The 12027-nt window shown below is 42.8% G+C and overlaps 1 protein-coding gene across 10 annotated transcripts in view; it reads left to right on the forward strand.

The window, feature by feature from the left end:
- The first annotated feature begins 654 nt into the window (after window positions 1-654).
- L3MBTL3 (L3MBTL histone methyl-lysine binding protein 3) overlaps window positions 655-12027 on the forward strand; it is a 104884-nt gene continuing 93511 nt past the window's right edge. For 4 of the 10 annotated variants that reach the window (XM_061427938.1, XM_061427945.1, XM_061427944.1 and 1 more), the window contains exons 1-2: window positions 655-798; window positions 4355-4428. The gene's annotated coding sequence lies outside the window, so the exon portion shown is untranslated. The other 6 variants (XM_061427946.1, XM_061427942.1, XM_061427941.1 and 3 more) reach the window with 6 other exon arrangements.

The following is a 12027-nucleotide window of genomic DNA, read 5'->3' on the forward strand; positions in this document are numbered from 1 at the left end:
TTTGCTGTTTAGGACCGCTCAGCCATCTTGACTGAATACATTCAGAAGGTAGTCCTCGACCTGCTTACTGCCAGAGGACTTTAACACTGATTTCTAAGTTGACATGTGTATCCCAACAGATTTCACAACAGAGGCCTAACGCATTTAAGCTGTCAATAAAGACCAACACTTCAGAAACGCAAGGCACGCGGACACTACATGCACACTTTATAATGCATTCTTCCAGTCCTCTAAGAGAGAGGTTGTGTGGGGGGTGGGGGGGTGGGGGGAGCTTAAAACTTTATTTCTCATTTCTCCTGACCTGTAGCATGTGTTTAGCCTTTAGGTTGTGTTTTTGTAAGACCAAGGCCCACACTTTAATGGCTGAAAGCATACGTTTAACAGTACATGGTGGATCAGCTGCTCTGAGGAATGCCTTTTTTAAAAAAGTAAAGTGGAAAATAGACAAAGAAATCTATCACCTTAGCAGTCTTTCATATTTGTTTTGATTGTTCTGGAACCAGCTCTGAGCTGGTGACAAGGGTATTGAAAAGATGCACCTGAAACAGGATCTGCGGGCTGCTGCATTTGCCAACCGGCTTTAATGCTGCTTTCCAGCGGCGAAGGCGCAGCAGCATTAACAGGGAAGCCAGCGCGAGCCTCCCCGGCAGCGGCGGCGGCACGGCGGCACCGGCACCAGCGCAGTTTCCCCTCTCCCCAGCCCTGACTCTACGCGCACATGCGCACTGCGCCCGCAGCCCTGGACCATTTGTCAGGACTACTCGTGAGACGGAGAAAAAAAAAAGAGAAAATTTGGGGGTAAGAAGCGGTTGATCGGATCTAATCTCTAATTAATCTGAAGATTTGTCCGTGCCAAAGCCCATTCATTTATTTTCCTAGGTGAGGATGAAAGTTAAGAGACCTCTACAGAGAAGGAAGCGCACCCTCGTCTTGTGAAACAGATCAGGGGAGGGGAAAGGACAGAAGGGGTTTCTCCCCCACTTCTCTGCGCCTCTGGGAAAGAGAAGAAAACTTAATCCTGGGGAAAAAAGTGGGCAAGTGACTCGGAAACGGCTGGAGGGGGAGTCTCTGGGCATCTCACTCTGAAGTAGTGAGTGCGAGTGTGAAAGAGGAACAAAAGAGAGAGAAAAGAGAAAGGAAAAAATGGGGGGAGGAGAGACTTGTATTTTTTTCTTTGCGCGCACACGGGGAAGGGTGTGGGGGGCCGTGCGGAAGGGAGCCGGGGCGAGGCGGCCGCGTCGGGCTCTCGCCCGCGCGCAGGCGGCGGGATGCGTGTGGGCCCCCTCCCCCGCGCCCCCCGAGCTTGTCACTTTGGTCGCTTTCATGACACCGGGCGCGGGGTGGGGAGCGCGGCGGCGCCGGGCTCCGCCGGGGTGCGTGCCTGAGTGGGCGCCGCGGAGCCGCAGCCCGGGCGGCGAGCGCGGCGGCCGAGGCGGGGGGCGCCGGCGGCGGGGGTTGGGGGGGGGGGCGCGCGGGGGTGGCCGGGGCCGCGTATCGGTGCGGCGGGAGGCGCAAGCCCCGCGCGCCGCCCCTGCGGCCCCCTCCGCCCGTGTGGCCTTTGTGCCGGGCGCGCACCGGAGAGCGAGCGAGCGAGCGCGAGAAGTACAAGTACGGGAGACCGAGGCAGTGGGAAAAGAGGCCGGGCCACTTTCTCCCCGCTCGGGCTGCGGAGAATGGACTGGTTGAATGTGCAGGCGCGTCTCCCCGGCGTGTGCTGTGTGTGTGTGCGCGGCGGAAAGGCCTCCCCGACTCCCACCGCGCACACGCACACTCACACGCACGCACACACTCACGGACCCGCGGCGGGCTCGGCGGCCGAGAGTTTGCGTTTTCTTCCTCGCCGCCTCCCACTTCCCGACCGACTGTGTGAGAATTTCATATAGATCAGCTCCAATTTCCGCCATTTTGGGAAAGTTGCACAAAAATAAACCCTCCGGTTTATTTCTGCCCGAGGCAGGAAAGTGCTTCGGGAAGCGAGGCGGCGCGGGCCCGCGGCGGCCGTCCGCGCGGGGGAGGGCTCAGGGCGCGGGCCGGGCCGGGAGCCCGCGCCGTCGCGGCGTTCGCCCCGCGCCGTGCCGCGCCGCGCCGGGCCGGGTGCGGGCGCGGGCGTGTGTCGGGAGGCGGCGGCCGCGGCCGCGCCGGGGCGGCGGGCGCGGGTGGGGGGGTTGGGGGGGGGAGGCGCGGGGCTGCTTTTCCTGCAACTTGTTTACGCCGTCCTTATATTGGGGAGGCAGAGAGGGGTCCGAGGCGGGGCCGCCGCCCGCCTCGCGCGGCGTGCGTGTGCCATTCCGGAATAATGGGTTTTGCACACTAGCGTCCTGGGCCCGGCCGGCCGTTCTCGCGCCGCGGCGGCTCGGCGGGGGGAAGTAGAGGCCGGCGGGGGTGGAGATCGGGGAAGCGCAGGAGCCGAGGCATCCGCCGCGCGCCCCGAGAGCTGGTGGCGGGGGCGGGGGGGGAGGGCGGAGAGGGAGGAAAACTTGGGAGCCCTGGAAGCGGGGGAGGGGGGCACGGTGGCACGGGAGGGGGGAGGGCGCAACTTTCGTGCTGGTGGTAAAACTTTAATTACCTTGAAAGAAAAAGGCCCTCTGGTCTCCCCCACCCTCTCTGGGCGAAGCCCGGCCCCAGCGCGACCGTGAGAGAAAGTTTAAAAGCGGGCACTTTGCTCCCCGCCTTCCCTGCGGAGGGGTAGGGGTATCTGTTTGTCCGTCTGCGCTCTGAGAGACGTGGGGGTAACGAGCCGCCCTCCGGGGTCGCGAAGATCGCGGCTCTCACCCCACCCTTCCACGGGGAGACGAAGGTAAACGTCGCTTCAGTTTCTCTCCTACCTTCCCCCCCCCCGCCACCCCCCCGCTTCCTTTTCCTCCCCCTCCCCGCCGATTTTTTGAGGGGACCCAAAAAACGGAGTCTCTTTCCTTATGCAACTTCCTCGGACGCTGCGAGCACGGCCCTTCCCCCCTCCCTGCATCCCTCGGCAGGCTCCTTGACCACCTCGGGTCTACCGCCAGAAAAAAAAATGCGTTAGAGATCATTCACAGTGCACCGAAACAAAAATAGATTTTTGATTGTTCTAAGTTTAAGTTAAGGGAAACTGAGATGAGGAATAAGAAGGGGGGGAGGGAGCGGCTGGAGCGAGTGCGTCGAATTTTAATTTTCCTAGAATGTTGTTTGTGATAGCTTTATTGCTGTGGGGAGCCCGAGAGTCTCCGTACTGGCTAGCTCGGTCGCGTGGATTTTTGCGCAAGTTTTTAGAAAAACACTGACTCGAGTAGAGCATTTCTCCGGAAAGTTTCAAGTGCAGCAAAATAGCGAACGTGCAAAACTGGCCAAGGGGAGACCTCTAGTGGTTAGACGCGTCTTTAAGTTCGGAAGGCCGAGAGCAAACTTTGGCCTTTACTTTTTAGCTACGTAGTCCGTTCAGACGTGGAAGTGATTAGACGACCTGAGCCAGGGGCCAGATGTTGTATGAGAGGATGCTGATCAGAAATAGAAAGTTTAGTAAATCGGAGAGCAAATGAAATCTAAGGACCCAGCCTTCCAGTTGGGGTACTTCTATGGGGAAAACACTTTGCTTTTATTCTGGGATTTGAGATCGGTCACTCTCTGGATTAGACGCAGTTGTTTGATTTTTTTTTTTTTAATATTTGTCATTGTCTATACATTTGATCAACCTTTAATCAGGAGTGACGGATAATTTCATCTGAATGTTAATAAAAATACGAAGTGCAATACATGTTTAAAACTTTGAAAAAATGAAAAACACTTGTGTTTGAAAAGGCTCATATAAATCATTTTATATGAGCTAATCATTTTATTCTCTAGTAAATATAATTTAAGGCCTTATTTTGTTTTTTAAACACATAGTCATATATAAAAATGAATGACCCCAATTTACCTCTAAGAGTGTAATTTTGTTTCACTGGTTAAGACTTATTTCTGAATACTTTGTATAATTTGGGATTTAAACACTTAAATATATGGAAAAAACTTGCTTACATAGTATCTATTCTTCTGCCGGTGTGTGTTCTGCAGGGTAACTTTAAATAAGAGAAACAGTGAGAGAAGTTAAAATGAATCAAATGATCCTGGGAACTTTCATTTGCTTGTCATACAATGGAAGAGACTTTAACAGGGGAACTTAGGGTAGGGCAGTGATATAAATGTAAAAGCAATTTCACCTCATCCAAAGCTAGTTTATTTTTGTGTGTGTGTGTTGTAACATATTAAGTAGTAGTGTACAAAATTATGCAATGTCAGTAATTCAGAATTTGAACTTATTATCTATGAGTTTCAAGGCTTCTTTTTTTAAAATGACAATACTTTGATTTTATTTCTCTTCTCTTTAAATCGATGATAGACCTCCAGGAGAAGTCTTGAGGGTGAACCACAGTCTTAAAGACCATCAGATAATTATTTCTTCACTGCCACTAGGTAAGAGTTGTGTGTTGAAACAAATTGCTTGATATACTTGCAAATATTAAAAGCTGCATTTGAGGGTAAGGAAGGAGAGTGTGGAACAGAGTTGGCAGAAAAACATCATTTTGAAAGGGGTGCTTTGAATTCATGAAAGTCTTGACCCTGATTGTGACTGAAGCTCCAATTAAAGCATTATGAAAAATTAAGAGATTGTTTTGGATAATCTTTGGACTGGCTTTTTACTGGATTCTTAATTCACACTTCAGTTGTACCTGTTCTTTACTGAAAGTAAATAGTTTTATTCTTTGGAATTGAGGAAGCGGGAAATCTAGAACAAAGCAATTGTGAATTAATATAGCTGTTGTAGAAGTATGCTGTGATGTGGAAAGTTCTGGAACTTGGTAAAATTTTGTAGGTGATATTTCCAATAAGATGTTTGGGCACGTTTAAGTAACTTATCTTCTATGGCTCAAATCCTATGGTGGGCTGATGTGTGCCAAATATCATTTCATAGTGTTATAGTGAATTTCCAGTGTGTTAGCATAAACTTGTCAACTTTTAAGCATATCACCACAAGCAATACAGCTGCTGCCCAATAAAGATCTCTTTGGTAATTTTGGAGGGTGCTGGTTAGTCTCCAGTAATCCAGGGCCTACTCTCAGAACAAAGGTCATCCTCAGGCAAAAGGGAACCCTGGGTAGAACATGAAAGTACATTTGTGCGACTCTAGTGCTTTTCTACTATTCATGATGGTGATGTTTAGTTGATAAGTCATATCTGACTCTCTTGCGACCTCATGGACTGTAGCCCACCAGGCTCCTCTGTCCCTGGGATTTCCCAGGCAAGAATATCGGAATGGGTTGCCATTTCCTTCTCCAGGGGATGTTCCCACCCCAGGGATGGAACCCGAGTCACCTGCATTGGTAGGCGAATTCTTTACCACTGAGCAACTAGGGAAGGAAGCCTCTTCTACTTTTTATAACTTTTTTTTAATCGTTCCCTTTCTTTTTCTGCTTCATTTCATTTTCCTTTTCTGTCTCAGGTATTAAAGGAGTTGCTAATTCTTGTTTGGTAAAACAAAAGAAAACAAAAAGTAGCAGGACTAATAATCCTTTTTTAAAAAATTTTGAATTTTATATGGGAGTGTAGTCGATTAAAAATGTTGTGAATAGTTTCAGTTTCACAGTAAAGCGACTGAGCCATACATATCCATGTATCCATTCTCTCCCAGCCTCCCATCCAGGCTGCCATGTAATATTGAGCAGAGTTCCCTGTGCTATATAGTAGGTCCTTGTTGGTTATCCATTTTAAATATAACAGTGTGTACATGTCCATCCCAAACTCCTTAACTGTCACTTCCCACCACTCTTCCCCGCTGGTAACATAAGTTTGTTCTCTTAAGTCTGTGAGGACTAACAGTCCTTATTGAGCCACGTTATAACCATGGTAGGTGTGGTCTAGATGTCAAAACTGAATAAATACCACTATAAAAATGATTGTCAAAAAGGAATTTATTGACATTTTCTGCTCGTGGATCACCTTGAGAAGTATAAATAGCAAAATAAATAGATGTCCATGTAGGTGATGCAGCAGAAACAAGGGGGCGAGAATGGCTGACAAGAAGATCGCAGATGGAAGTAGAGTTCAGACAGAGTGAAGTGTGTTTCCTAGGATGGTTAGTTTCATGTTTAGATATGCTGAGTGGAAGACAGTAGTTATTTTTATTCATTTGGGGAATCATTGTGATTGTAGGTAGAGTGCTAGAATAGGAATCAGAGGACAGTTTAGCCACTAAATATACCACTTTATGTAAATCACATTAACTCTTTTAGCCTAGATTTCCCCTTCTGGAAAATGGGAGTGACAATGCTTGCCTTGGTCTCTTTGTTGAAGGGATCAAATAAGGTTTTGAGAACTATGAACAATTATTCAAATGTTTGGTAGTCATATTATCATTTTACCTTAGCCAGGTTTTGTGAAAAGGGCAGAACAAAAGGTAGGTTTTTAAAAGCTGAACAGAGTGATTTAACTCTTGGCTAAAATAATTGGTTTAGTTTTTGGTGTACATATTATATGGACTTGCTACAATGCTTTCAGGGGATATTTCATTTCTTTAGGAAAATAGTAGTTTCTCTTTTATGGCTTTCTTGAGCGAAGAGACCATGTTTTAAAATGGGGCTGAATACAAATTGTGTTTTATCTCAAGGTAGTCATTTAATAGGTAGGAGTTGGTGAAATAAATATTTAAATATAAAATAATACCAAATTGTGGAAATGGTAGGGTGGTGAAAGTAGAGGGGTTGGTGTGAGGGGAATTTATGTACTGTAATTAATATTTTAGTTAGCATGGGTCTGTTGGGAAATGAAGATGACAAAATAGGTAACTGGAGTAGTAAGAATTTAAACTATAGGGACCAGAAACTGGGTCCTGCAAATGACTGTGAATTTCAGGGGTGCTCCCTGTAGGGCTTTTTCCTCCCTACGTTTTCTAGAACTCTTGGCTGCTTTATTCTAATCCTAATCAACTATATATTATCTAGATAGAAAAAAGAAAATCACAAGTCATTGTTTTCAGTTTGATAATACTGAATTTGCCAAACTCTTGAGAAGTTTTAGCCTATCTCTCTTATCTTGTAAATTATCCAATCAATACTCTAAGAACCTAGAAACCCAGTAGTGGAGGAAAGAAGAAATAATAGTTCCTGTTTAATTAGTCCCTGTGTAATTGAAGGTTGGTTCTTGAATAATTCTGCTGTTTTGTTTGATAGTTTATTTCTAAGACATACATATATCAACCAAAGCTATTTATAATAGATGCAGTTAAGACAGAAAATTTACAAAAGAAATCATTGAGTTGGCCAGAAAGTTCATTCGGATTTTTCTGTAGGATGGTACAGAAAAGCCGAATGAACTTTTTGTCTAGCCCAATACTTGAGGTAGTGTGGACTAGGGTACTAGTCCAACTTGGTGTCCCAAAGTTGGGTAACCTGCATAATTCCTCTAGTGGTATTTCTACTAGTTAACTGATTTTTATTGAATTCTTACAGTGCCAAACACTGCAAGACCAGGTCTTTGCTCTTGAGGAGTTCCCTACACCCTTACCCTGGGAGTTTGATTTATGAAGTCAAACTGAAAAGCCTTTAAGTCCTTTTTTAGGAGACAGGGTGGTTTGCAGGAAAGAATAAGGACTTTTGAGAGGCACTTGTGTAAAGTTGACTGATTCTGGATGCACCTCCAGTTTCTTCCTCGGAAGTGAACTTATAGTTAATGACTTGGGTAGTGATTGAAAGAATTACATGTGTATTAGGTTGAATTGGTCAAAAAGTTCATTTGGGTTTTTCTGTACCATCTTACAGATGAATCTGAACGTTTTGGCCAACCCAATAATAAAGCTTTATTATTATTACTTACTATTCTTTCTGCAAGTCAGTGTTTTATGTCAGTCAATAGATATTTATTGGGTATCTTTGTAACTCTGTTGGAAAATGCTTTACATAATTAATGCATAGAATAGGATGAAATAAATGACTTTGTTGGGGCTATGAAGAAAGCAACAATCTTTGGCCTTAGTGTGTTTATAGTCTATTCAGGAGATAATCCATACACATACAATGATAATTACCAAAACAAAGCTGTGGTTCAGTGCTGTAGTGAAAGGTCGAGGTAAATGCAGTGGGTACTGTGGAGGTAAGTGTGTCCCTAACGTAGGGACCTGCAACATGGGGCGCCCTTTGCAAAATACTGTGAAGTGTTAATATAGTCAATGTAATTGTATATTGAGTGCCTTCTGAACGTCAAGCATTAAGCTGGATATTTTACATTCATTCATTCATTCACTCATTCATCTAACAGAAACTTACTGAGTGCATTCTGTATGCCCAGGTACTGTTTTAACAGTATTATCCCTAATACTTTCAGTAACCTTGAGTGTTTGGTATTATTAATTCTCTTTTAGAGGAAACCGGTCCTAAGAGATACTTAGTAACTTGTATAAGTTCATATGCAGCTTGGAAGGGCCGGGACAAGGGAAAATGACACTGGCTTTTGTCTTGTTATGTCTTTAACTTTCTAATTTTCAAAATAGTAATTCTTAACAATATTTCCAGGAAACACATTTCCAGATTTTGAGGAATGTATTTGCTTTTATACATTGGTTCACTAAGATGAGCAATAGCAAACAGGTGTAAGAAAAAAATGATGAGAAGAAAACACTGTTTCTTCACTTTACTCTTTCTTCCTCCCTTTTTAAACGTTGGGGAAAGACTTAGTTGTACTGAAAAGAACACCTTGGTCTAGTTCATGGCCTTGAAATGATCATTAGCTGTTAACAAAACATTACTGAAATTAGGTTTGGTAATTACTGGGCTTATTTATTAAAAGGTTTCATCTGTTCTTTGTAGGAAGAGACCTGATAAGGCAGTAGGGTTTGTTTTCAATTAATTTAAATTAATTGATAAATTAAGTTTAAATCAATTAATCATCAATCAAAAGAATAAGACCTAAATTTACCATTTTGTGAACTCAAAACATGATGGAATTTATTGATTATAAAAAAAAAATTAAAATGAGGGATAGAGATAATAATGGTGAGAAGCTGGAGACAGGGAAGAATGTAGAGTATGAGAATCAAAGTTTAAAAAAAGATACCAAGGAATATGACTAAGAATATATTCACCAAAATGCGATAATTACTGATATTATGCTCTAACCAGAAGAGTAGGCCCATTTACAAAATAAAGTGAAGAGTCTTTGATTCATTAGGTGGTTCTGGTTTATAGTGGGAGTCATATGACATTCCTGTTATTTGAGTCATGGTCCATCGCGCAGAGCTTTAATCTTAACTTCAGAGGATGCTGTTGCAGGCATTGGTTATAGGGTGATGGACTGTTTCTCCTTTGTTGAAGCTCTATCATCCAACAAATTTTTTTAAGCACCTGCTGTATGTTGGAGCCTTTCAAGATTGGACCACGGCTGAATGTTACGTGTGCTTTTATAGAATTAAACTAGTTCAGTTACTGAAACACTTTGAGTAGGATGGTTGAGGCACCAAAATCAGTTGATTACTTTTCCCCCATCTGTTAAACTGACCGAGCACTGAACTGTGAATTGAAGTCCCCGGTCTGGTTGTTAAATGATCTAAATAATTTCACCCCATTGCTTTGTGGTCTTATTTGGAAGATTTGAGGCCTAGCTGTTCAATTTGTTGATAAGGAGTTTAGCTGCAAAGGGTTATCAAGATAAGCCTGTAGACATGACTTCTGTGACAGAAATAAAATCTGGACAAATCTAATTTATTATAGGCAAAAGAAATCAAGTGTAAATCTTTTAATTTTAGCTCTGTGTTCTATAAAAATATGAAGCAGAATAAGAAAAAAGAATGTACTACTTTTAGCATTTAAAAATTATGAAGTGAAGTAAGAAAAAAGAACAAGATACTACTTTTAGTTTTCTTTTAAAATTTAAACTTGTGCATATTTTGCATAAGCATGGAAATATCTCTGTGAGACAGGTTCTTGCTCTTTTTATGCTCTTGAATTCCTCTAATGGGTGTAAAATTTCTATTATTACCCTACTAGTGTAGTGTATGGATGACATTATAGCACTTTTCAGGATATTTCTGTCTCAAATTGAGTATCTCATAGTCTGTACATTGAAAATGAACTTCAAATAAAAGCATTCGAAGATAGTGTGTTAAATATGCCATAAGACTGTTAATGTCAGTTTGTGATTTCATTTTCTATATACATTTTTTTTTTCTTGAAAGGCATTTTTCATTTTCTGTTCCTCCTTCAGAGGAAGTAAGTAGGTTAAGGCCACAGACTCTCAAACAATTCATCCTTCTTACAGTAACAAACGGAAGGGCAGGAAGTTGAGATTTTGTAAAGGTTGCCTTTGGTGACTACCCCTTTGCATGTAATTGTCATAGCAGAAAAGGTAGGAAATCAGATAAGCCATCGATATGTTATAAATAGAGTCATTTTCATTAAACATGACTAGTAGTAGATACAGGAGCAGGAGGTATCTCTTGAAAAAATATCAACAAGAAGGCGCCGTCCTAATAATCGATTTCATATATAAAGGGAACCTAGGTTAGCTGCCTCTCAGGCATCTACTACAGGAACATAGATAGGGACAGAAAACCCAGATTCTCAAGAATTTGTTCTTGATGCTATTGAGATTTCAGTTTTCACGTTGAAGTCATCTACAGTTCTACCTGCCTAAAAAAAAAAAATCTATGAACTTGAGCCCTCAGGGCAGAATTCACATCTCTCCACAACAGATCTCAATTCCAGTATGTGTGCGATTCAGAGTTCTTATCAGTCAGGGTTACTGGAATATCAAAGCTGGTATCTGTCATGCTTGATTTGAAAGGAAAATTTTTCTTTGTAGCAAAATATTTGTTGAGAGATGCTTCATGGGTGAGTTTAGATTTTTCTCTTATCCTTATTGAATAAGCCTGTTTAAGAGGCTTGAATTTAACTTCTTTTGATGTGTTCTTCACTGACACTTAAATAAGGAGGGTTTCTTGGAGCTGGAGAGTTATCCTCTTGCCAAAGAGGTAAATAAATACTTAGCAGCCTCCTTGTTAGAATTTTCACTGGAGAATATGAGATAGATGGACAGATGAAGATCTGTTTCTGATTTTCCCTCTCCCCAGTCCTTGCCCACAACTAGTCTGTTACGTTTTTCCCTTCTCTTTTGTTCATTCATGTGATAAATTTTTATTGATGCCTACTGTGGATATTCACATGAGGGTAATAAAATGAATAAATCAAAGTCTCTTTCCTCCAAAACCTCCTGTAAGAAAGGATCATGATATGATGTAGTAAGTACTATTATTGGGGTACAGAATCTCCCTTCAGCCCCTGTTCCCCTGGCATCTTACATACCCATGTTCCAGCACTTGTACAGAGAAAGACTCTGTAGTCATTTGAGTCCCCTTTGGAGAGGATCCATAGCTTTCATCTCTCTTTTCTCTATAGGCCTCTTACTGTGATTTCTCAATGGTGCTTTCTGTTTGCCTCTGTGTCTTTCTTGAAAGCAGGTCCTGGAACCAGAGTTGATACGCGACGATGTTTTTATGCCTCCTCAGCAAAAATGTCACAGTAAGGTTGCCAATGGCTTAGTCTTAGGTCATTGTTCAGAGATTATGTCCTTCATACTTTTCTCATTGTTAGAATGTTCTTTTCTTTATAAGAGCTTGGAAAAACCAATACTTACTGACTTTTCATCAGTTTCCTAAATTCATTTTGAAGTTGTACTTGTTTGTGAAATCCCAGAGTCCTACCATAGTTCTTAACTCCCACTTTTTTCCGCCTTCACTTCTGGACTCTGGAGAAATCTAATAGGACTTTGTGGTGCAAAGGTATTAGCTTTTGTATAGTTATCATTTCTCTGCCGTGAGATATTCAGACATCTGGTAAACTCATGCTTGAAGGGAGTGTGGACACTGAAGAGCAACTTGTTTCTTTTCTTCAAAATTACTGTAGCTGTTGTGAACTGACTGTCCACAAAGTACAAAGCACTTTAACGTGCATAATTTAAAAATGCTTAAATCTCTATGAAGTAGATATTCCTATTCAGTTTTTAGATGAAGGAGCTAAGGCTCAAGAG

The sequence above is a fragment of the Bos javanicus genome, chromosome 9 (assembly GCF_032452875.1).
Source record: "Bos javanicus breed banteng chromosome 9, ARS-OSU_banteng_1.0, whole genome shotgun sequence".
NCBI lineage: Eukaryota > Metazoa > Chordata > Mammalia > Artiodactyla > Bovidae > Bos > Bos javanicus.